The sequence below is a fragment of the Pongo pygmaeus genome, chromosome 18, assembly GCF_028885625.2.
Source record: "Pongo pygmaeus isolate AG05252 chromosome 18, NHGRI_mPonPyg2-v2.0_pri, whole genome shotgun sequence".
In the NCBI taxonomy this organism is placed as follows: Eukaryota; Metazoa; Chordata; class Mammalia; order Primates; family Hominidae; genus Pongo; species Pongo pygmaeus.
The window spans coordinates 78398735-78421726 of record NC_072391.2 but is presented as its reverse complement, the minus strand read 5'-3'; the positions used below and the strand labels follow the sequence as shown (position 1 = coordinate 78421726).

Below are 22992 nucleotides of genomic sequence, written 5' to 3'. Positions count from 1 at the left end.
ACTTGAGGTCAGGAGTTGGAGACCAGCCTGGCCAACATTGCAAAACCTCATCTCTACTAAAAATACAAAAATTAGCCGGGCATGGTGGCAGGCACCTGTAGTCCCAGCTACTTGGGAGGATGATGCAATACAATCACTTGAACCTGGGAGGCAGAGGTTGCAGTGAGCTGAGATCCTGCCACAGCACTCCAGCCTGGGTGACAGAGCAAGACTCTGTCTCCAAAAAAAAAAAAAAAAAAAATTGCTGGGCGCGGTGGCTCACGCCTGTAATCCCAGCACTTTGGGAGGCCAAGGCAGGTGGATCATGAGATCAGGAGTTCAAGACTAGCCAACATGGTGAAACCCCATCTCTACTAAAAATATAAAATTAGCCGGGCGTGGTGGCACATGCCTGTAATTACAGCTACTCAGGAGGCTGAGGCAGGAGAATCGCTTGAACTGGAGGCAGAGGTTGCAGTGAGCCGAGATTGCACCACTGCACTCCAGGCCTAGGCAACAAGAGCGAAACTCTGTCCCTGGCAAAAAAGAAAGAAAGAAAAGGAAGGAAGGAAGGAAAGGAAGGAAAGGAAAGAAAGGAAGAAAGAAGAGGAAAAAAGAATGGGCAGGAGGGGAAACTGGTACAAAAATAGAAGATTCTCTTGAGTGAAAGGGAAAAGATGGGGAGGAAGATGAAGAACACATGCAGGATCGTTCTTTTGAACTTGTGACACCTGTTGGGGAAGTTTAATTAAAACTAAGTCTCCTGCCTATCCAGAAAACCTCTCCACAACGGCAGAAAAGAAAGAAAACTACCTCACTATCTATGTGTCCATCTATCTAGAGAGAGGGTCTGGTTCTGTTGCCCAGGCTGGAGTGCAGTAGCGCAGTCCCAGATTACTGCAGCCTCAACCTCCCTGGGGTCAAGTGATCCTCCTACCTCAGCCTCCCGAGTAGCTGAAACTATAGGCGTGTGACACCACATCCAGCTAATTTTTGTGCTTTTTGTAGAGATGAGGCTTTGTCTTTTTCTTTTTTTTTTTTTGAGACGGAGTCTTGCTCTGTTGCCCAGGCTGGAGTACAGTGGTGCATTCGCTGCTCACTGCAACCTCCGCCTCCTGGGTTTAAGAGATTTCCAGCTTATTTTTATATTTGTAGTACAGACAGGGTTTTCACCATGTTGGCCAGGCTGGTCTCAAACTCCTGACCTCAAGTGATTTGTCTGCCTTGGTCTCCCAAAGTACCGAGATTACAGGCGTGAGCCACCATGCCCGGCCTGTTTTTGTGATTTTGCCCAGGCTGTTCTCTAACTCCTGGGCGCAAGTGATTGTCACGCCTCAGCCTCCCAAAGTGTTGTAGAGGTATGAGTCACCACGCTCAGCAATTTTTAAAATTATTTATTTATTTATTTATTTTATTGGTTTTTTTTTTTTTGAGACAGATTCTTTCTCTGTCACCAAGTTGGAGTGCAATGGCGCAATCTCGGCTCACTTTAACCTCTGCCTCCAGGGTTCAAGCGATTCTCCTGCCTCAGCCTCCTGAGTAGCTGCGACTACAGGCACCCGCCACCACGCCCGGCTAATTTTTGTATTTTTAATAGAGACAGGGTTTCGCCATGTTGGCCAGGATGGTCTGGATCTCTTGACCTTGTAATCCGCCAGCCACAGCCTCCCAAAGTGCTGGGATTACATGCGTGAGCCACCGTGCCCAGCCTTAATTATTTATTTTTAATTGTGGGAAATATACGTAACATAAAATTTACCATTTTAACCACTTTTAAGTGTTTAGTGGCATTAGGTCCACTCATATCATTGTGCAACTGCCACTACCGTCCATCTCCAGAAGGATGAACTCTTTTCATGTTGCAAAACTACAGCCAGCTGGGTTCGGTGGCTCACACTTGTAATCCCAGCACTTTGGGAAGCAGAGGCGGGCAGATCACCTGAGGTCAGGAGTTTGAGACTAGCCTGGCCAACAAAATGAAACCCCATCTCTACTAAAAATACAAAAATTAGCTGGGTGTGGTGGCACACGTCTGTAATCCCAGCTACTCAGGAGGCTGAAGCAGAAGAATTGCTTGAACCCCGGAGGCGGAGGTTGCATTGAGCTGAGATGGGGCCCGCTGCGCTCCAGCCTGGGCAACAGAGGGAGACTCCATCTCAAAAAAAAAAAAGAATTTCCTTTTAGTACCCTAAAACCTAATGTATAATAATAATAAATAAATAAATAAATAAATAAAATAATAATAATAAAATAAAATAATACCTTCTAGAGGTTTCCATTGGTTACTCGGTGTACGTCCTATGTAAATGAAGAGGTTAAAGTGAAGTTACAAAGTCATTTACTCGGGGTACACCCTATGTAAATGAAGAGGATATTTCCTGTCATAGCTGAAGTGTTTCCATTTGATATAGTTCTTAGGTTCCCTGCCTCCAGGCCCTATTATCCCGCCTCAATGGGTCTGTGCACAAGGTTGGGGAGAGGCCCGGGCACTCTGTGCATGGGGGCCAGAGCTGGGGAAGCCTCCTGCCAGAGGGCCCTCCGGGATGGGGAGGGAGCAGCCCTTTGGGAGGGGGGCAGTCATGGCCACAACCTCACGCTCCTTTTCCAGGGCAAGCACATGAGGAAGCAGACGTGGGGCTATTTCCGCAGCAAGTGGAACCTTCTGGAGCTGGCCATCATCCTGGCCAGCTGGAGCGCCCTGGCAGTGTTTGTGAAGAGGGCTGTCCTGGCCGAAAGGGACCTCCAGCGCTGCCGGAACCACAGCGAGGAGTAAGTGGCTGTCTCCTCTGTCCCCCAGCTCCCCACACTGGTCCCTCTTCCTACAGCTCCGTTTGAGGCCCAGGGGTCAGAAGGAGGTTTTGGAATGCTGTGGACCCTCAGTGGATAAAGGGGCACTCCTAGCAGACATAACTCTAGCTGCCACCTAGATTCAGGTGTGGGGCCAGCCGCAAGTGAGTATGATTGAGAGGACTCAGACAAAATAGAACATCTTGTGCAAATCTTCCCAAAACATAGGACCATGGGGCATCCTGCTTAGGCTCTCCAAAACCTTGCAAAGGAGAGGCCCTTTGCAAGTATTATGGCCCCAGTAAGCTCACCTCTGCTACCATACACTAAGTGTCCACTATGTGGTAGGCAGGATGTATTCACCTAGGGAATCATCATCAGAATTGATGATGGTCAGTGTTATCATCGCCCCATTTAACAAAGACATTGAGGGTAGGGTGTGGTGGCTCATGCCTGTAATCTCAGCACTTTGGGAGGCCGAGGTTGGCAGATCACCTGAGGTTAGGAGATTGAGACCAGCCTGGCCAACACAGTGAAACCCTAACTCTACTAAAAATGGAAAAATTGCTGGACACGGTGGCTCATGCCTGTAATCCCAACACTTTGGGAGGCCAAGGCAGGTGGATCATTTGAGGTCAGGAGTTCGAGACCAGCCTGGCCAATATGGTGAAACCCCATCTCTACAAAAAATACAAAAATTAGCTGGGCGTGATGGCACACACCTGCAGTCCCAGCTACTCGGGCGCCTGTAGTCCCAGCTACTCAGGAGGTGGGAGAATCTCTAGAACCCAGGAAGCGAAAGTTGCAGTGAGCCGAGATTGCGCCACTGCCCTCCAGCCTGGGTGACAGAGGGAGACTGGGTCTCAAAAAAACAGACAAAGACACTGAGGCTCAGAGAGGTCATGTGACTTCCCCAAGGCCACACAGCTAAAATGTGGCAGACAATTAATTTAAGCCTAACTTGTGTGGCTCCAGATTCCCCTCCTTTGCTTGGAATCATTGGGTTTCTTGACTCATTCATTCGTTTTATAGATATAGCTAACACGTATTGAGTTATTGTTAAATGTCATACACTTTCATAAAAACACCACATTACAAGCAGTGTCTCATCTCACCTACACCTGAATCCTCCTGAGACCTCTAAGAGATGATATTGTCACCATCCCTTTTTTTGTTTTGTTTTTTGAGATGGACTCTTGCATGATCTCAGCTCACTGCAACCTCTGCCTCCTGGGTTCAAGTCATTCTCCTGCCTCAGCCTCCCCAGTAGCTGGGATTACAAGTGTGCACCACCACACCCGGTTAATTTTTGTATTTTTAATAGAGACGGGGTTTCACCATGTTGGCCAGGCCGATCTCGAACTCCTGACTTCGTGATCCGCCCCCCTCGACTTCCCAAAGTGCTGGGATTACAGGCGTGAGCCACTGCACCCAGCCTCATCATCCTTTTTTTTACAAATGAGGAAATCACATGTAATGAGGCTTGGAGAGGTTAAGCTGCATGAAAGGAAAATAAAATCTTGGGACCCCAATGCACTCTGCCAAAAGGAAAAAGAAAAATTAAGCTGAAAGTTGGGCCATGCAAGAAACTGCCTTTCGTTTTGTTCCTAAAGAGAGAGTTACAGCTAAAAGGTTGATCTCCGCAGGCAGCAGCTCCATGTTCACCTTATCTTATGTGACGTGCCCACTTACTGAGCATGAGACAAATACATCATTGACTATTCCCCTACCTGCTCCTTTTCTCTGGCAACATGTGGATTCAATAGTGTCACCAGACCATCCCTCTTTCCTCTCTACCCTGCTTTTCTCTTTTAAGTATTGAAGGCTTCAGGCTGGGCATGGTGGCTCATGCCTAATAAAAGAGGGCTTATGGCCTCTTTTATTTATGTTTTGAGATGGGGTCTTGCTCTGTCACGCAGGCTGGAGTGCAGTGGTGTGATCACAGCTCACTATAGCCTTGATCTCCAGGGCTCATGCGATCCTCTAACCTCAGCCTCCTGAGTAGCTGGGACCACAGGCTCACGCTACCACGCTCAGGTAATTTTCTTTTTTTTTTTTTTGAGACAGAGTCTCGCTCTGTCTCCCAGGCTGGAGTGTAGTGGCACCATCTTGGCTCACCGCAACCTCCGTCTCCCAGGTTAAAGCAATTTTCCTCCCTCAGTCTCCTGTGTAGCTGGATTACAGGCGCACGCCACTACGCCCTGCTAATTTTTGTAGTTTTTAGTAGAGACGGGGTTTCACCATGTTGGCCAGGCTGGTCTCAAACTCCTGACCTCGTGATCTGCCCACCTTGGCCTCCCAAAGTGCTGGGATTACAGTCATGAGCCACCGCGCCCGGCCGCTCAGGTAATTTTTAAATTATCTGTAGAGATGAGGTCTTGCTCTGTTGCCCAGGTTGGTCTCGAGCTCCTGGGCTCAAGCGTTCCTCCTGCCTTGGCTTCCCAAAGTGTTGGGATTACAGGCATGAGCCTCCATGCCCAGCCAGCCCTCCTTTATGAAGGCAGTTAGCCATATTAAAGCATGGTTCACAACCCTGGCTACATATGAGAATAACTCCAAGGAGACGTTAAAAATACTGAAGCCAGGCTGGGCGCAGTGGCTTATGCCTGTAATCCCGGCACTTTGGGAGGCTGAGCGGGGGCAGATCACAAGGTCAGGAGTTCAAGACCAGCCTGGCCAACATGATGAAACCCCGTCTCTGCTAAAAACACAAAAATTAGCCGGGCATGGTGACGCGCGCCTATAGTCCCAGCTACTCAGGAGTCTGAGGCAGGAGAATCGCTTGTACCCGGGAGGAGAAGGTTGAAGTGAGCCAAGATTGTGCCACTGCACTCCAGCCTGGGCGACAGAGCCAGACTCCATCTCAAAAATAAAATAAAAATAAAAGAGGGCTTATGTATTGTTATTTTTTCCACATATATAAGCAATTAAATGGCATGAGACAGTGTTAGGTCTCTCTTTTTTTTTTTTTTTTTTTTTGAGACAGAGTTTCTCTCTTGTTGCCCAGGCAACAAGTAATGGTGCGATCTCAGCTCACTGCAACCTCTGCCTCCCAGGTTGAAGCGATTCTCCTGCCTCAGCCTCCCAAGTAGCTGGGACTACAGGCGCCTGCCACCACGCCTGGCTAATTTTTTGTATTTTTAGTAGAGATGGGGTTTCATCATGTTGGCCAGGCTGGTTGTGAATTCCAGACCTCAGGTGATCCACCAGCCTCGGCCTCCAAAAGTGCTGGGATTACGGGTGCGAGCCACTGTGCCCAGCCAGCATTAGGTCTTTTAAGAGAGATAGAAGAAAGGAGCTGCTGGAGTCAAAGGCGGAAGCAACCGTTTATACCAGCAACTCCAGTCTGCTCAAAGGGAAGGAAGATTCTGGAAGGCAGGAGATTTGGGTAAAAGGATGGTTCTCACTGAGGCCTGGCCAGTACCCAAGGTGGCAAACCCAGTCTGTGCTTTGTGTCCCTCAGTGTGGCCCTGTAGAGAGCTGCCCTTAGTAGGTCCAACCTTGGAGGAGAGCATGGGGAAAGCTCTCCAGATCACAGAGCTTCGGGAAGGTAGTGTCACCTTGAGCCTGTTCGAAAAGTCTTCTTCTGTAGAATGGCTAGAAGGCAGGCCTCACAAGTTTTTCTTTTTTCTTTTTTAAGTAATTTCAATTTTTATTTTTTATTTTTTTATAGAGACAGGAGTCTCACATTGTTCCCCATGCTGATCTCGAACTCCTGGCCTCAAGTGATCCTCCTGCCTCAGCCTCCCAATGTGCTGAGATTGCAGGCATGAGCCACTGCGCCTGGCCTCAAATTTTATTTAGGTTCAGGGGGTACATGTGCAGGTTTGTTACATGGGTATAGTGCGTGATGCTGAGGTTTGGGGTGCGAATGACCTCGATACCCAAGTAGTGAGCACAGTACCCAGTAGATAGTTTCTCAAGCCTTGCCTGCCTCCCTCCAGTCTTACAGTCCCCAGTGTCTGTTGTTTCCATGTTTATGTCCATGACTACCTAATGTTTAGCTCCCGCTTATAAGTGAGAACATGCAGTATTTGGTTTTCTGTTCCTGTGTTAATTGGCTTAGGATAATGGCCTCCAGCTGCATCCATGCCACTGCAAAGGATGTGGTTTTGTTCCTTTTCGTGGCTGCAAAGTTTTTCAGTTAACAAGAAATACCATATGGCTTCATAAAACTTTTATTTATTTTTATTTATTTTTTATTTTTGAGACAGAGTTTTGCTCTTGTCACCTAGGCTAGAGTGCAGTGTCATGCTCTCGTCTCACTGCAACCTCTGCCTCCTGGGTTCAAGAGATTCTCTTGCCTCAGTCTCCTAAGTAGCTGAGATTACAGGCATGCACCACCACGCCTGGCCAATTTTTATATTTTTGCTAGAGACAGGGTTTCGCCATGTTGACCAGGCTGGTCTCAAACTCCTGACCTCAGGTGATCTGCCTGCCTTGGCCTCCCAAAGTGCTGAGATTACAGGTGTGAGCCACCACGCCTGGACTGCAAAACTTTTAAAAACAGATCAGAAAAAAAAAATGTCTTGAGTCCAACATCCCAGAGAAAACCACATGTTGATTGGTCTGCTGCCGTCTCATTGACGAGATCATAGCTCACTACAGCTTCAAACCCCTGAACTCAAGTGATCCTCCTGCCTCAGCCTCTTGAGTAGCTAGGATTACCAGTGCACACCATGAAGTCCAACTACCATTATCATCTTTGTCACCATCACCATCATCTTCAGCATTATCACCATCATCATCACTGTCATTGTCATTATCGCTCTCATACCACAATTCCCAGCATCCTCCTCCTCCTCCTCCTCATCATCATCACCACCTACCTGGGGGAACTGGGATGGCTCTCTTTCCCAGACCTGTTTCTGGACCTGATGGCCTGTGAGATGATGATAAAACTAATCCCACATCCTGAAATGCCGATAAGTCTAATCTTGCATCTAGATGAGTTCTGGCTGAACTGCTCAAGGTCTCTGAGACCCAGCCTTTGCATTTTGGTCCCACAGAGGCATCAGCTTCAGTAAGACAGCAGCAGCCGATGCCGCCCTTGGCTACATCATTGCCTTTCTGGTACTCCTGTCCACAGTGAAGCTTTGGCATCTGCTCAGGTTGAATCCCAAAATGAACATGATCACGGCAGCCCTATGCCGTGCCTGGGGCGACATTTCAGGCTTTGTCATTGTCATCCTTACCATGCTCCTGGCTTACTCCATCGCGGTAAGTAACTGCTTTGGGAAAAGTTTGGGGCGGGTCTCTGCAGAAGCCAAGGCTAACTGGTGGTGGGAAGTGGACAGTTAGGGTTAGGGAGACCCTGGGAACCCAAGGAAGGTGGTGGCTCTTCTGAGTACAGGGTCTCTTCGCTGTGAGCTCATGCACCAGTCATCTCAAATGGCAAAGGCTGGAGAGCTCAGGTGAGTAGGGTGAGGAGGCATAGGCTCTAGTGCTGAAAGGGTCCAGGTTTGGGAAGAATTCCTTTCTGCCTCTAGACCCCTCCTGGATGTGCCAGTTCTCCTGGCTTCCCAACTGGTCAGAAGGCACAGGGCTAACTCCTAGACACACACAGAGCACTGCTGCTCTGCTGGGGGATGGACGGGGCCACCACGTCCTTCAGTTGGGGCAGAGGTGGGGACGTGAAGGTAGAGACATCCACAGGCCATGCCAGTGCTTGTTGTCCAAGACATGACTCATGAGCCTGGGAGGGCAAATGCCACTTCAGTCAGCACCTTAACACTAAGAGCACATTGACAAGCATGGCCCTGTGTAGAAAAACATAAATGAAAACATTAAATTTTCTTTTTTTTGTTGAGACGGAGTCTTGTTCTGCTGCCCAGGTTGGAGTGCAGTGGCACGATCTAGGCTCACTGCAACCTCCAGCTCCCAGGTTCAAGTGATTCTCTTGCCTCACTCTCCTGAGTAGCTGGGATTACAGGTGCGCACCACCATGCCTGGCTAATTTTGTATTTGTAGTAGAGACAGGGTTTCACCATGTTGGTCAGGCTGGTCTCGAACTCCTGACTTCAGGTGATCCACCCACCTCGGCCTCCCAAAGTGCTGGGATTACAGGCATGAGTGACCATGCCTGGCTTTTTTTTTTTTTTTTTTTTTTTTTTGAGAGAGAGTCTTACTCTGTTGCCCAGGCTGGAGTGCAGTGTCACAATCTCGGCTCACTGCAACCTCTGCCTCCCAGGTTCAAGCGATTCTCCTGCTTCAGCCTCCTGAGTAGCTGGGACTACAGGCATGTGCCACAACACCCGGCCAATTTTTGTATTTTTGGTAGAAACAGTGTTTCACCATGTTGGCCAGGCTGATCTCAAACTCCTGACCTCAGGTAATCTGCCTGCCTCGGCCTCCCAAAGTGCTGGGATTACAGGCGTGAGCCACCGTGCCCAGCCAAAAACATTACCTTTTCAATTCTTTTTTATGATAATGTGAGAAACAAAGCCCCTCTTACATCCTGGCCCCCACCACATCCTGATGTCCTTCTAAACACACCCCCTACTGCCCACCATGTTCCCATGTGAGCCCTGGCCTTCCACTCACCTCTGGCCTTTAGCACAGTCCTGGCCCAGTCCCTACCCCAGGGCCTTCCCCATTCTCACCCTGTCTCCATCCAGTCTCTTGCCTTCCACTCCTCCCCGATCATCCCACCCACCAGCCCATCGCATCCTAGTCCCCGCTCCACCCCAACCCTCACCCCACTCTGCCTCCCTGTCACCTCAGCCTTGACCCCTTCCATCCCTAGCCCCACCCGATCTTCCTCTCCCACCCTTGGAAACAGGTGGGGTGCACTGAGGGAGTGATGGGGGGTGTGTTCTGGAAAGTTGGAGTCTGTGATTTTGGTGAAAGCGCCCGTCTAAATGCTAATGTGGATTTCTTCAGCCCACCGTGCAGTGTCTGGGCTGCAGGGACATTGCAGTGTCCCATGGGACCAAAAGTCACCAACTCAGAGCCAGAGCCAGGGGCTGCTGGGCCTCCCTCTGACACCGCAGCCCTGGGAAAGTCTTAGGAGTGAGGGGTTGTGGTGAGGAAAAATCAGTGAGGGGAGGGCCTCACCCAGGCAGAAGCCCATCGTCCATTCAACCCAGTTCCCCAGAGTGAAGAGTTTGGAGCCATAGAGTGCCCAGACTCATTGTCAGGTATTTGTGCCACATCTGGGGAACACAGTGGTGGCTTAGCAGGTGGCTGCCTGAGCCCCAGAGGCACCCTGGGCACTCCCTCATCCTGGTGGTCACAAAGATGGGCATCATCAACAGGCCGTGGACACAATAAAGGTCCTGGACAAGGTCATCCGGGCAGGCACTTCCAGAAACATGACACACACACTCACATGGATGCACACACATGCACACACGTGCACACATACACACATGCACACGTATGCACATACACACATGCACATATATACACACATGCACACATGCACGTGCATACACGTACACACGTACAAATATACACACATATGCACACACATAAACACTACACATGGATACACACACATACACATATATACACATGCATGTGCACACAAATACACTACACATAGATACACACATACACATATATACACATACATACACACAAGTGCATATGTGCAGATATTGATGCCCACAGGCATACACATGTACACTCTCACACAGACACATGTGTGGCCTTGCAGGCAAGACCCACAGAGAGAAACATATGCAGGCCATATAGAACCAGTTATGGACCGGGTACAGTGGCTCACGCCCATAATCCTATCACTTTGGGAGGCCAAGGTGGGTGGATCACCTGAGATCCGGAGTTCGAGGCCAGCCTGACCAACATGGTGAAACCTTGTCTGTACGAAAAATATAAAAATTAGCCAGACGTGGTGGTGTGTGCCTGTAGTCCCAGCTACTTGTGAGGCTGAGGCAGGAGAATCGCTTGAACCCAGGAGGTGGAGGCTGCAGTGAGCCCAGATCGAACCATTGTACTCCAGCCTGGGTGACAGAGCAAGACTCCATCCCTCAAAAAAACAAACAAAAACCTGTTGTGTACACACACCCACTTGCACACCCCTGTAGGTACAGTAGCTTGACCAGCCCGGCCAGGGCAGTGGCTGACACAGACCACCCACCCCACTGTGAAACAGCAGGCTTTTTGGGCCTTGGCAGCCTCCTTCCCTGTTCATGAGAATTCTTTCCATGACAGTCGAACTTAATATTTGGTTGGAAACTCCGTTCCTACAAAACCCTCTTTGATGCGGCGGAGACGATGATCAGCCTTCAGCTGGGAATCTTCAACTACGAGGAGGTAACGGGGTGAGGGCATGGGTGCTGCCATCTATACTGAGCCTCTATGAGGATTAGAAAAAGCACTCCCTGCCCACCCCGCCCAGTGCCATCCCTTGGGCCCATGGCCTGGCAAGCACCGGGCAAGTCTGGACAAACAGAAATGTTCCCCCTCCTCTAGGTGGACACCCCTGCTAGAGCCCACAGCTTGCCCTTGGGACCCCTGCTCACAGAGGAACACTGGGCGCTGGCTACTCAGAGGAGGGCTGTACAGGTGTCTCCCAAAGGAAACACCCCCTACCCTGGGCAGAAAGGGCAGCCGTCTTTGGAGGTGGCAGCCGTGGAAAGTGAGGGGCTGCCCGTTCTCTCCTTGCTCAGCTCTCTCAGCCCCATTCCGGGCTCCAGGCTCTGCCTAGCTCTGAGGACCATTTTCCCTCTGAGGGTTCCCAGTAGGGGAAGTGGCTACTGGGACCCAGGACACTGGATGACCCTGGCTTTCTTTCTGACAGGTCCTGGACTATAGCCCAGTGCTTGGCTCCTTCCTCATTGGGTCCTGCATCATTTTTATGACATTTGTGGTGCTGAACCTGTTTATCTCTGTCATCCTGGTGGCCTTCAGTGAGGAGCAAAAATACTATCAGGTGAGTCACTTTGGCCTATTCCTCATCAGTCATTGAACTATGAAGAGGCTGGAGCGGTGTTAGACTTTAGGGAACTTGAGAGATCGTTGTAGCTCAGAGCCCTCATTTAACAAGAGGGGAAACTGAGGCATAGACAGAGGACATTGATTCCCCAAAATCACAAGCAAGTGAGGGGCAGGGCTGGGACCAGAGCTGGGTCTCCTGATTCCGAATGTGAGACTCTGTTTGCGACACCGGTGACCTCCACCCTGAATGCACCTTAGAATCACCTGGGGCCTTTTGGAAACAATGGCTGCCCCGCCAGAGACCAATACCACCAGAGACCAATACCAACAGAGACCAACACCAACAGAGACTAATACCAACAGAGACCAACACGAACAGAATCTCTGGGAGAATGGGCCAGCCCTTGGTATGTTTGAAATCTCTTTGGGTAACTTTTTTTTTTCTTGAGACAGAGTTTTTGCTCTTGTTGCCCAGGCTGGAGTGCGATGGCACAATCTTGGCTCACTGTAACCTCCACCTCCTGGGTTCAAGCGATTCTCCTGCCTCAGCCTCCCAAGTAGCTGGGATTACAGGCATGCGCCATCACACCTGGCTAATTTTTTGTATTTAGTAGAGACGGGGTTTCACCATGTTGGTCAGGCTGGTCTTGAACTCCTGGCCTCAGGTGATCCACCAATCTTGGCCTCCCAAAGTGCTGGGATTACAGGCATGAGCTACCACGCCCAGCCCTCTCTTTGGGTAATGTTAAGGTTAATGAACAGCCAAGGTTGAAAACCCATACTACACTCCAAAACCTCAACCCATATCGTCATGGCACGGAGGGCAACAAGCTGGGGACTCGCGGTCGACCTCCCACCCGTGGAAGAGTCGGACTGCTGGGCTGCCTGCAGGAAGAGGGATATGAGCACACAGGCTGCAGGTTAATAACAGCCACCAGCACCACCCACACAGCGCTCTCTTCACAACCGAAGTTGTGCTGAAGGCTTCGCACATTTTATTTAATCCTCAAAACAGCTCCCTGAAGTAGGTATAATTATTCACAACGTACAGAGAAGGAAACCAAGGCTCACAGAGATGAAATCATTTACCTAGAACCACAGAGCTAGAAAGTAGGAAAGGTGGGATTTCAACCTGGATCTGTCTGACTTGGATGTATGGTTTTGTTTTGTTTTCTTTTCCTGCCCTTCTGGAGGTATGACTGTGTGAAGGGTGACGTATTATGCAGCTCACCCTTCCTGTCCCAGTTGAGAGATTCTTTCAATCTGTATGCCTAAGCCGGGTATGGTGGCACACACCTGTAGTCCTAGCTACACAGGAGGCTGAGGTGGGAGGATCACCTGAGCCCAGGAGATGGAGGCTGCAGTGAGCTGTGATCATGCCACTGCACTCCAGCCTGGGTGACAAAGCAAGATCCTGTCTCAAAAGAAAAAAAAGAAAAATCTGCACGTCTAACAAAGAAACCCTTAAGACACTCTTCTTTGAATTTTTCCATTTCTATACAAGAGCAGCAATTTGGTATATTGTTGTTTTTCTAAATTGCAAAAGATTTCATAAAGGTGACATACTCCATCGTGTTAAAGGATCATTGTAAAGAGTTATTTTTCCTGGAAACCAGGAAATTATTGCCTGCAGGATTCAAGAATGCTAAGAATGCTGCCCCTCTTCTGTTGCTAAATGGTCTGTGGTACACTTGTAACGTGTGTCCCGGATCTGTGTTTGGAAAGGAAATACATATTTTTATTTCTACTAAGCTTTCACTTAACACAGAACACTTCTGTGACCAAATATGTGGAGATTTTCTCCACACACCAAGCATTTCTCCAGCAGACACCGACTGGGTATCTTATACCAATTGGGCATCCCTAATCCCAAAATCAGAAATCCAGAATGCTCCAAAATCCAAAATTGTTTGCATGCTCACCTGAGGTGACACATGGAAAATTCCACACGTAACTACTTAATACAGACTTTGTTTCATGCACAAAATTATTGAAAATACTGAGCCAGTGTTCACTTCAGCAACACATATGCTAAAATCGGAATGATACAGAGAAGATCAGCATGACCCCTGTGCAAGGAGGTCGTGCAAATTCACGAAGTGTTTCATATTTTTAATATAATTTTAAAACAAAAAAACAATATACTGGGCTGGGCCCGGTGGCTCAGGCCTGCAATCCCAGCACTTTGGGAAGCTGAGACAGGAGAATCACTTGAGGCCAGGAGTTCAAGACCAGCCTGGGCAATATAGAAAGACCCTATCTGTGCAAAAAATACAAAAATTAGCTGGGCCTGGTGGCATGTGCCTCTTGTTCTAGCTACTTGGGAGGATAGCTTGAGCCCAGGATGCAGTAAGCCATGATTGCACCACTGCTCTCCAGCCTGCGCGACAGAGCAAGATGCTATCTCTAAAACATAAATAAAAATTTAAAATACATATTGTATAAAATTACCTCCAGGCTATGTGTATAAGGTGTATATAAATATAAATAAATTTCCTGTTTAGTCTTGGGTCCCATTCCCAAGATACCTCATTATGCATTCTCCAAAACCTGAAAAAATCTGAAACACAAAACACTTGTCATCCCAAGCATTTCGGATGAGGGATACTCAACCTGTGTAACAACTATTTACATAGCATTTACATTGTGTTAAGTATTATAAGTACTTAATGGTACTTATAGGCCAGGTGTGGTGGCTCATGCCTGTAATCCCAGCACTTTGGGCGGCTTGAGGCGGCCTGATCACCTGAGGTCAGGAGTTCGAGACCAGCCTCAACATGGAGAAACCCCGTCTCTAGTAAAAATACAAAATTAGCCCGGTGTAGTGATGCATGCCTGTAATCTCAGCTACTTGGGAGGCTGAGGCAGGAGAATTGCTTGAACCTGGGAGGCGGAGGTTGCGGTGAGCTGAGATCTCGCCATTGCACTCCAGCCTGGGCAACAAGAGTGGAAACTCCATCTCAAAAAAAAAAGAAAAAAAAAGGTACTTATAGATGATGACTTAAAGTATACAGGAGAATGTGTGTGGGTTATATGTAAATATTATGGCTTTTTTTTTTTTAATCAGAGACTTGACCATCTGAGGATTTTCTGGTGACCTGCCTCATCCTGAAGCTATCTAGGGGCCTGCCCTAAGTCACTCATTAGCAAAAACTCAGATGTGATGAAAGGGGGCTCATTTTGAATAGCAAAAGACACTCCTATTATTGCCAGGGGCGGTGGCTCACGCCTGTAATCGCGGCACTTTGGGAGGCCGAGGCAAGCGGATCACCTGAGGTCGGGAGTTCGAGACCAGCCTGACCAACATGGAGAAACCCCGTCTCTACTAAAAATACAAAAAAATTAGCTGGGCATGGTGGCGCATGCCTGTAATCCCAGCTACTCGGGAGGCTGAGGCAGGAGAATCGGTTGAATGCAGGAGGCGGAGGTTGCGGTGAGCCAAGATCGCGCCATTGCACTCCAGCCTGGGCAACAAGAGCAAAGCTCTGTCTAAAAAAAAAGACACTCCTATTATTAGTAAATTCTAAGGGTTTCAGGAGCTCTGTGATGGGAACCGAGGTCAAATATGGTTCATATTCTACCACAGTGCCTTTGTCCTGCAAAAAGATTTGATATATTAAAAACAATTTTGTAGTGTTGGGGAAATGTTTTCATTTTAGCAACGAAGCAGAGAGCATTGCTAGGTCTGATGCCCCGGTACTCCAACTGTACCTGAATTTGGAGATGCAATTAGGTAGCCACCTTTAATTAAAGTTACTTTCTCAGAGTGGGTTCCTTCTATCAGAAGACTGAACTTGTCCATTGTAAATAAATTATTTTTTTAACAATGAAGATATATTTCATGTGCCATAAAATTAACCATTTTAAATCATACAGTTTAACGTTTTTTAGTATATTCACAGAGTTGTGCAAACATCATCACTAATTCCAGAATATTTTCTTTCTTTCTTTTTTTTTGAGACAGCGTCTCGCTCCATCGCCCAGGCTGGAGTGCAGTGGCATGATCTTGGCTCACTGCAACCTCCACCTCCCGAGTTCAAGTGATTTTTCTGCCTCAGCCTCCTCAGTAGCTGGGATTACAGGTGCCCAGCACCACACCCAGCTAATTTTTGTATTTTCAGTAGGGATGGGTTTTACCATTTTGGCCAGGGTGGTCTCGAACTCCTGATCTCAGGTGATCTGCCAGCCTCGGCCTCCCAAAATGCTGAGATTACAGGTGTGAGCCACCATGCCTGGGCTCAGAACATTTTCAATACCACAAAGAAGCCCCCTACCTATTAATAATCACCTCCCATATCCATGCCTCCAGCCCCTGGCAACCAGTAATCTACGTTCTATTTCTTTGAATTTGCCTATTCTGGAAATTCATATTCATATAAATGAGCTCGGACAATATGTGGCCTTTTGTATCTGGTTTATTTCATTTAGCATCATGTCTTCAAGATTCATCCATGTCGTAGCATGTATCCACATGTCATTCCTTTTTATGGCTGAGTCATATTTCATTGTGTGGGTAAAACAACGATGTGCTTATCCGTTCCTCAGCTGATGGGTATTTGGGTTGTTTCTGTATTTTGGCTTTTACAAACAATGCTGCTATGAACATTTTGTGGGCAGAATTCCATATGGACATGTATTTTCGCTTCTCTTGGGCATATACCTGGAAGTGAAATTTCTGGTTTACACAGTAACTCTTTAATTGTTTGAAGACCTGCCACACTGTTTTCTGAAGCAGCTGTACCATTTTAGATCCCCAGCAGCAATGTGCATGACCTTTGTACATAAATTCTTCTGTTTGTTTGTTTGCTTGCTTGCTTTTGAGAAAGGGGCTTGCTCTGTCACCCAGGCTGGAGTGCAGTGGTGCATTCTTGGCTCACTGGAACCTCGGCCTCCCGGGCTCGAGCCATCCTCCCACCTTAGACCCAGTAGCTGGGACTGCACCACACCTGGCTAATTTTTTTGTATTTTTGGTAGAGATGGGGTTTCCCCATTTTGGCCGGGCTGGTCTCAAATTTCTGGGCTCAAGTCACCTGCCTGCCTCGGCCTCCCACAGTGCTGGAATCATAGGTGTGAACCATCACACCTGGCCTGATTTTTACACATTCTTCTTCTTTTTTTTTTTTTTTTTTGAGATGGAGTTTTGCTCTTGTTGCCAGGCTGGAGTGCAATGGCACGATCTCGGCTCACCGCAACCTCTGCCACCTGGGTTCATGCAATTCTCCTGCCTCAGCCTCCCCAGTAGCTGGGATTACAGGCATGTGCCCACCATGCCCGGCTAATTTTGTATTTTTAGTAGAGATAGGGTTTTACCATGTTGGTCCAGCTGGTCTGGAACTCCTGACCTCAGGTGATCTGCCCACCTCGGCCTCCCAAAGTGCTGGGATTAGAGGAGCGAGCCACCCCTCCCGATTGTGATTTTTAAAATTATTTGTAGAGATGGGGTCTCACTATGTTGCCTAGGATGGACTCGAACTCCTAGGATCAAGCAATCTTCTCACCTTGGCCTCCCAAAATCCTGGGATTACAGATAAAAGCCCCTGTGCTCAGCCTGTACATAAATTCTTAACAGCCTCTGTTGGGGTGGTAGAGAGCATTTTCTGACGAGTTTACTGAATGTGCCTTGTTGGTACCTATATCCCTTATGTGAAGTCTGCCATTCCTGTTTCCTAGAAGTTGTTCTTTCTTTGCTTTAAGTCACTCTTAAATATGTATATATGGTTGAGAAGTGTGGGAATGAAAATTTAGTTTTTCATTCCCAGAACTTCCTCCCATACCAGGCTAGGCCAGGAGGTAAACAGAGCAAACAGAAGGAATAATAATAAAGAACTACAAGACCAGGCGCAGTGGCTCATGCCTCTAATCCTACCTAGCACTTTGGGAGGCTGAGGTGGGTGAATCACCTGAGGTCAGGAGTTTGAGACCAGCCCCGCCAACATGGTGAAACCCTGTCTCTACCAAAGATACAAAAATTAGCTGGGCGTGGTGGTGCGTGCCTATAATCCCAGCTACTCGGGAGGCTGAGGCAGGAGAATAGCTGGAATCCAGGAGGCGGAGGGTGCAGTGAGCCAAGATTGAGCCACTGCACTCCAGCCTGGGCGACAGAGCTAGACTCTGTCTCAAAAAAAAAAAAAAAAAAAAAAAAAGAATGAAAGAAGGAGCACCACCAACACTCTGACCTAGAGGAAAAGGGGAGACGCGTATCTCAGAAGGGGGCCCGCATGCTGTTTAACTTCAGGCTCAGCTGCCCAGCCGAGGCTTACTCTGCGCTGGCTTGGGAATTTAAAACGTTGCAGTGAAAACAGTCATCCTCAACAGAGAGGTGGAGGGAGCTCACTGAGGATAAAGGATGGAGCACACACCCTTGGCATTCCAAGAGGGAGGCCCTTCTGCCCTAAAACAGCTCTGAACAGTGAAGTAACCTAGGTTGAGACCAAACTGGACAATAAAACTGTGATTTCGGCCAGGGATGATGCGATGGCTCAAGCCTGTAATCATCCCAGCACTTTGGGAGGCCGAGGCGGGTGGATCACTAGACGCCAGGAGTTTGAGACCTGCCTGGCCAACATGGTGAAACTCTCACTCTACTAAAATTACAAAAATTAGCTGAGCGTGGTGGCGGGTGCCTGTAATCCCAGCTACTCGGGAGGCTGAGGCAGGAGAATCGCTTGAACTCGGGAGGCGGAAGTTGCAGTGAGCCAAGATTGCGCGACTGCACTCCAGCCTGGGTGACAGAGCGAGACTCCATCTCAAACAATATAAAATAAAATAAATAAAAATAAAAACTGTGATTCCCCCTTAGAAAGAAAAGCCCCCAAAGAAGATGGTTCTATGTGAATTGTCTGGTTCTTTCTCTTGCAGCTGTCGGAGGAAGGGGAGATCGTAGATTTGCTGCTGATGAAAATACTCAGTTTCCTGGGCATTAAGTGTAAGAAGAGAGGAGCCTGAAAGCAGCGGGGAGCAGCCTGGGTCCCTGTCCCAGACTCACTGCTCTTAACCAGCGCAAGCTTTGCCCAAGGTCTAAGCTGTTCATCCACACGCCACCATCTACGAGTGGGGACGCCCGGGGTCTCGGGCCTCCACTTATCAGCGACTCTGTAGTCTCTCTAGGCATAGCTTTTGTGTCCATTGAAGAATTACCAAGCCCAGCAAGTAAAAAAATTAGAATAACAGAGACATATATAAAATTGCCAATACTATGAGAGCTTCTTTGTTCAAATGTATTTCCTCTTATTATAAATAAAACAAATATTACATGGAGTTTGGAAAAAACAATTTCCTGCACAGACTAATTATTTCGTCTTTTTAGTCCGTCGGGGGTTGCTTTTTAATGATTCTAGTTCAGGGCTTCTCAAACTGTCTGAGAGATGCTAATGGATGCTGTATTAGTTTCCCAGAACCAAGTATCACAAACTGAGTGGCTTAAAACAACAGAAATGTATTCTGTCCCAGCTCTGGAGCCTGGAAGTGTGCGATCAAGATGTTGGCAGTGGCCAGGCGTGGTGGCTCATGCCTGTAATCCCAGCACTTTGGGAGGCCGAGGCGTGCGGATCACTTGAGGCCAGGAGTTCGAGACCAGCCTGGCCAACATGGTGAAACCCTGTCTCTACTAAAAATACAAAAATTAACCAGGTGTGGTGGCGTGCGCCTGTAGTCCCAGCTACTTAGGAGGCTGAGGCAGGAGAATCGCATGAACCCAGGAGGCGGAGGTTGCAGTGAGCCTAGGTGTTGCCACTGTACTCCAGCCTGGGCGACAGAGCACGACTCCGTCTCACAAAAAAGAAAGAAAGAAAGAAAAAAGATGTTGGCAGTGCCACGCTCCCTCTGAGGGTTCTAGGGAAGAATCCTTCTTGCCTCTTTCAGCTTTTGGTGTTAGCCAGCAAGCCTTGGTGTCCCTCGGCTTCTAGATGCATCACTCCCAGATGGGAAGAAGCTTGCTGGGAGCCTCTGTTCCTTCTCCTTTTCTCAGGACACCAGCCATGTTGAATTAGGGGCCCACCCTAGTCCAGGGTGACTTCATCTGAACTAATTATAATACATCTGCAGGGATCCTGTTTCCCAATATGGTCACATCTGAAGAACTGGGACTTAGGACTTTGACATATCTCTTTAGGAGCCACAATTCAAACCAGAATAGGTGTCATTCCTCCAAAAATGTTTCTGGGTCAAATAAATTTGGGGAATACTGGTTTATAAAAGTTTTTTTGTTTGTTCGTTTGTTTGAGACAGGGTCTTGCTCTGTTGCCCAGGCCGGAATGCAGCGGCATGACTTCAGCTCACTGAAACCTCTGCCTCCCGGGATCAAATGATTCTTGTGTCTCAGGCTTCCCAGTATCTGGGACTACAGGAACACAAGAGCATGCCTGGGTAATTTTTGTATTTTTTTGTAGAGACGGGGTTTCACCATGTTGGCCACGCTGGTCTTGAACTCCTGGCCTCAAGTGATCTGCCTACCTAGGCCTCCCACAGTGCTGAGATTACAGGCACGAGCCACTGCACCCAGTCTACTGTATTGTTGCAAGAGGAAAATATGTCTATCAGCTCAAAGAGATGAATGGGCCCCTCTCAAAACACCTGGAAGAAATGACCACCTGGAATTTTCCAGAGCTTATACTCAATGGGCAATGAGATGACCTTTAAAATCTCAAACCAGGAGGTTACAAAGATTACTAGGTAGAAAAAGAAAAAAAATTTTGACTGTCTTCTAGGCTTTTTACCAAAAGAAAAGCACATGTCATATTTTTTGGTGGAAGGGCGTTTTTGTAGCCCATATGTTGATGTTGATGTGTGATCTTTTTCTTCCCATCATATGAGTTAGTGAAGCTGAGAATAAATATGTTAAGGTGTTAAGTGGCATGATGCTGCACTGGCTTGTAATGAAACAACAACAGAAAACAAAATCTTGACATTAGAGAAGGTAGCCAAGATCTGTAGTGCAGGGTAGACCAGCGTGATCCAGTCAGCATCCCAAATGAAGGCAAGTGGAGCAGCGCTTAAGAGCAATTGCTGGCCAGGCACGGTGGTTCATGCCTGTAATCCCAGCACTTTGGAAGGCTGAGGCGGGCGGATTACGAGGTCAGGAGTTTGAGACCAGCTTGGCCAACATAGTGAAACCCCATCTCTACTAAAAATACAAAAATTAGCCGGGCATGGTGGTGCGTAGTCCTGTAGTGCCAGCCACTCGGGAGGCTGAAGCAGGAGAATTGCTTGAACCCGGGAGGCAGAGGTTGCAGTGAGCCAAGATCACACCACTGCACTCCAGCTTGGGCGACAGAGCTAGACTTCGTCTCAAAAAAAAAAAAAAAGAAAAAAGAAAAAAAGAACAGTTGCTTTCCAATCAGTGTAGAGGCCAAGGTCTACTACTGCCACCTAGGAGCTACTTAAGCCACAAAAACGCCTCCCTGATCCCACTCCTCGGAAGCGCCTTAACCTCTGAGCCTCATCTATGAAATAAGTGTTAACACCTGCCAGAAAGAGGTTTGGATAGGATTAAAAAGATGTGTGCATAGTGCCAGGCACATAGCAAAGGCTCAATAGACGGGAATGATTTGCTCAAAAGAAAGTGGGCATGACGGCCCTTGCAAGCCACTGCACAGATGTGGTGGCAACCCTAAGTTCATAGCAGGGCAGAAGCTCAGTGCAACAATGTATGGGCTCCCCAAACACACACACACTCCATGGTGTGCCCCCTATGGTACTGTTTCAGGTGTTTGAACAAGAACAACTCCATTTTGAATATGGGCTGGGTAAAATGAGGCTGAGACTTGATGGGCTGCATTCCCAGAAGGTTAGGCATTCTTTTTATTTTTATTTTTTTCTGAAGCAGAGTCTCACTCTGTCACCCAGGCTGGAGTGCAATGGCGTGATCTCGGCTCACTGCAACCTCTGCCTCTCAGGCTCAAGTGATTCTCGTGCCTCAGCCTCCTGAGCAGCTGGGATTACAGGCACCTGCCACCATGCCTGGCTAAATTTTGGATTTGTAGTAGAGATGGGGTTTCTCCATGTTGGCCAGGTTGGTCTCGAACTCCTGACCTCAAGTGATTCACCTGCCTCACTTAGTCACAGGATGAGCTAGGGTTGGCACAAGATACAGGTCACAAAGTCCCTGCTGATAAAATAGGATGCGGTAAAGGAGCCGGCCAAAACTCACCAAAACCAAGATGGCGACCTCTGGTAGGTCTCACTGCTCATTATACGCTAATTATAATGCATTAGCATGTTAAAAAAAAAAACTCCCACCAGCGTCATGACAGTTTACAAATGCCATGGCAACGTCCAGAGAAGTTACCCTATAGTCCAAAAAGCGGAGGAACCCTTAGTTCTAGGAAATCCCTGCCCCTTTTCTGGAGAACTCTTGAATAATCCACCCCTTGTTTAGCATATAATCAAGAAATAACTATAAGTATACTCAGTCGAGAAGCCATACTGTTGCTCTGTCTACGGAGAAGCCATTCTTTTTTGCTTTACTTCTCTAATAAACGTGCTTTCACTTTATAGACTCGCCCCAAATTCTTTCTTGCATGAGGTCCAAAAACCCTCTCTTGGGGTCTGGATAAGGTGTGTGTGTAGCTTAAGGTGTTTTTCAGAACAGTATTTCTTTGCTGACTCATGGTCACGCCATAAAATCTGTGTTGAAGGTGAGGTTTTTCCCAGAACCTAATTTTTTTCTGACTTGTTGGATTGGGATGATGACTTCGGCTTTTCTCGGAAGGCCTTGCTCACACCGCTGGCCGATGAAACAAGGAATTGTGCACACTGGGTCTCAGCTCTCTGCGTTTTGAATATTTCTGCATTAGTGACTGGCTTGGGTCCAGTCTCCACCAAGAAGCCACTTCTGACCCTTAGACAAGTCTTTATTCCTTTTTAAGTAAGCTTCTGGATTCTGCCAGTCCTGTTTGGGGTTCCTGGGACTCTTTGAGACAGGAACGATACAGAGCAGTTGAAGGAGAATAGAAACTTCCAGGCTGCAGTTCTATCTAACAAAAGGAAACTGTTGAAATAGCTGCACAAGCTATGGGCTAAGACCCTGAAAAACCAGGGTGTGGGTCAAGCTGGCTAAAACCAACTGGACCCAACGTGGTGTGGCTTTGACCTAGGCTTCACCTAGGACTCATTAACATACTAAGTCACACACCCACCGGCACCACGACAATTCCGGGAACACCCATATTTGGTGTAAAAATGGGTGGCACCACAGTTCTGAGAAGTCTCCACCTTATTCCAGAAACCTTTGTGCATATTCCATTTCTTAAAGAAACCTATAAAGATGGAAACCCCAAGCCCCATTGTGTGGCCCTCTTTTGAGTCCGCCCTTTCTTCAGTGTGTAC

General features: G+C 47.9%; 1 non-coding gene across 1 annotated transcript; it reads left to right on the top strand.

The window, feature by feature from the left end:
- Nucleotides 1-13674: 13674 nt before the first annotated feature.
- Nucleotides 13675-13781, top strand: LOC129016450 (U6 spliceosomal RNA). Its single transcript, XR_008494838.1, has one exon. It is a non-coding gene; the product is annotated as a U6 spliceosomal RNA (small nuclear RNA).
- Nucleotides 13782-22992: the final 9211 nt, after the last annotated feature.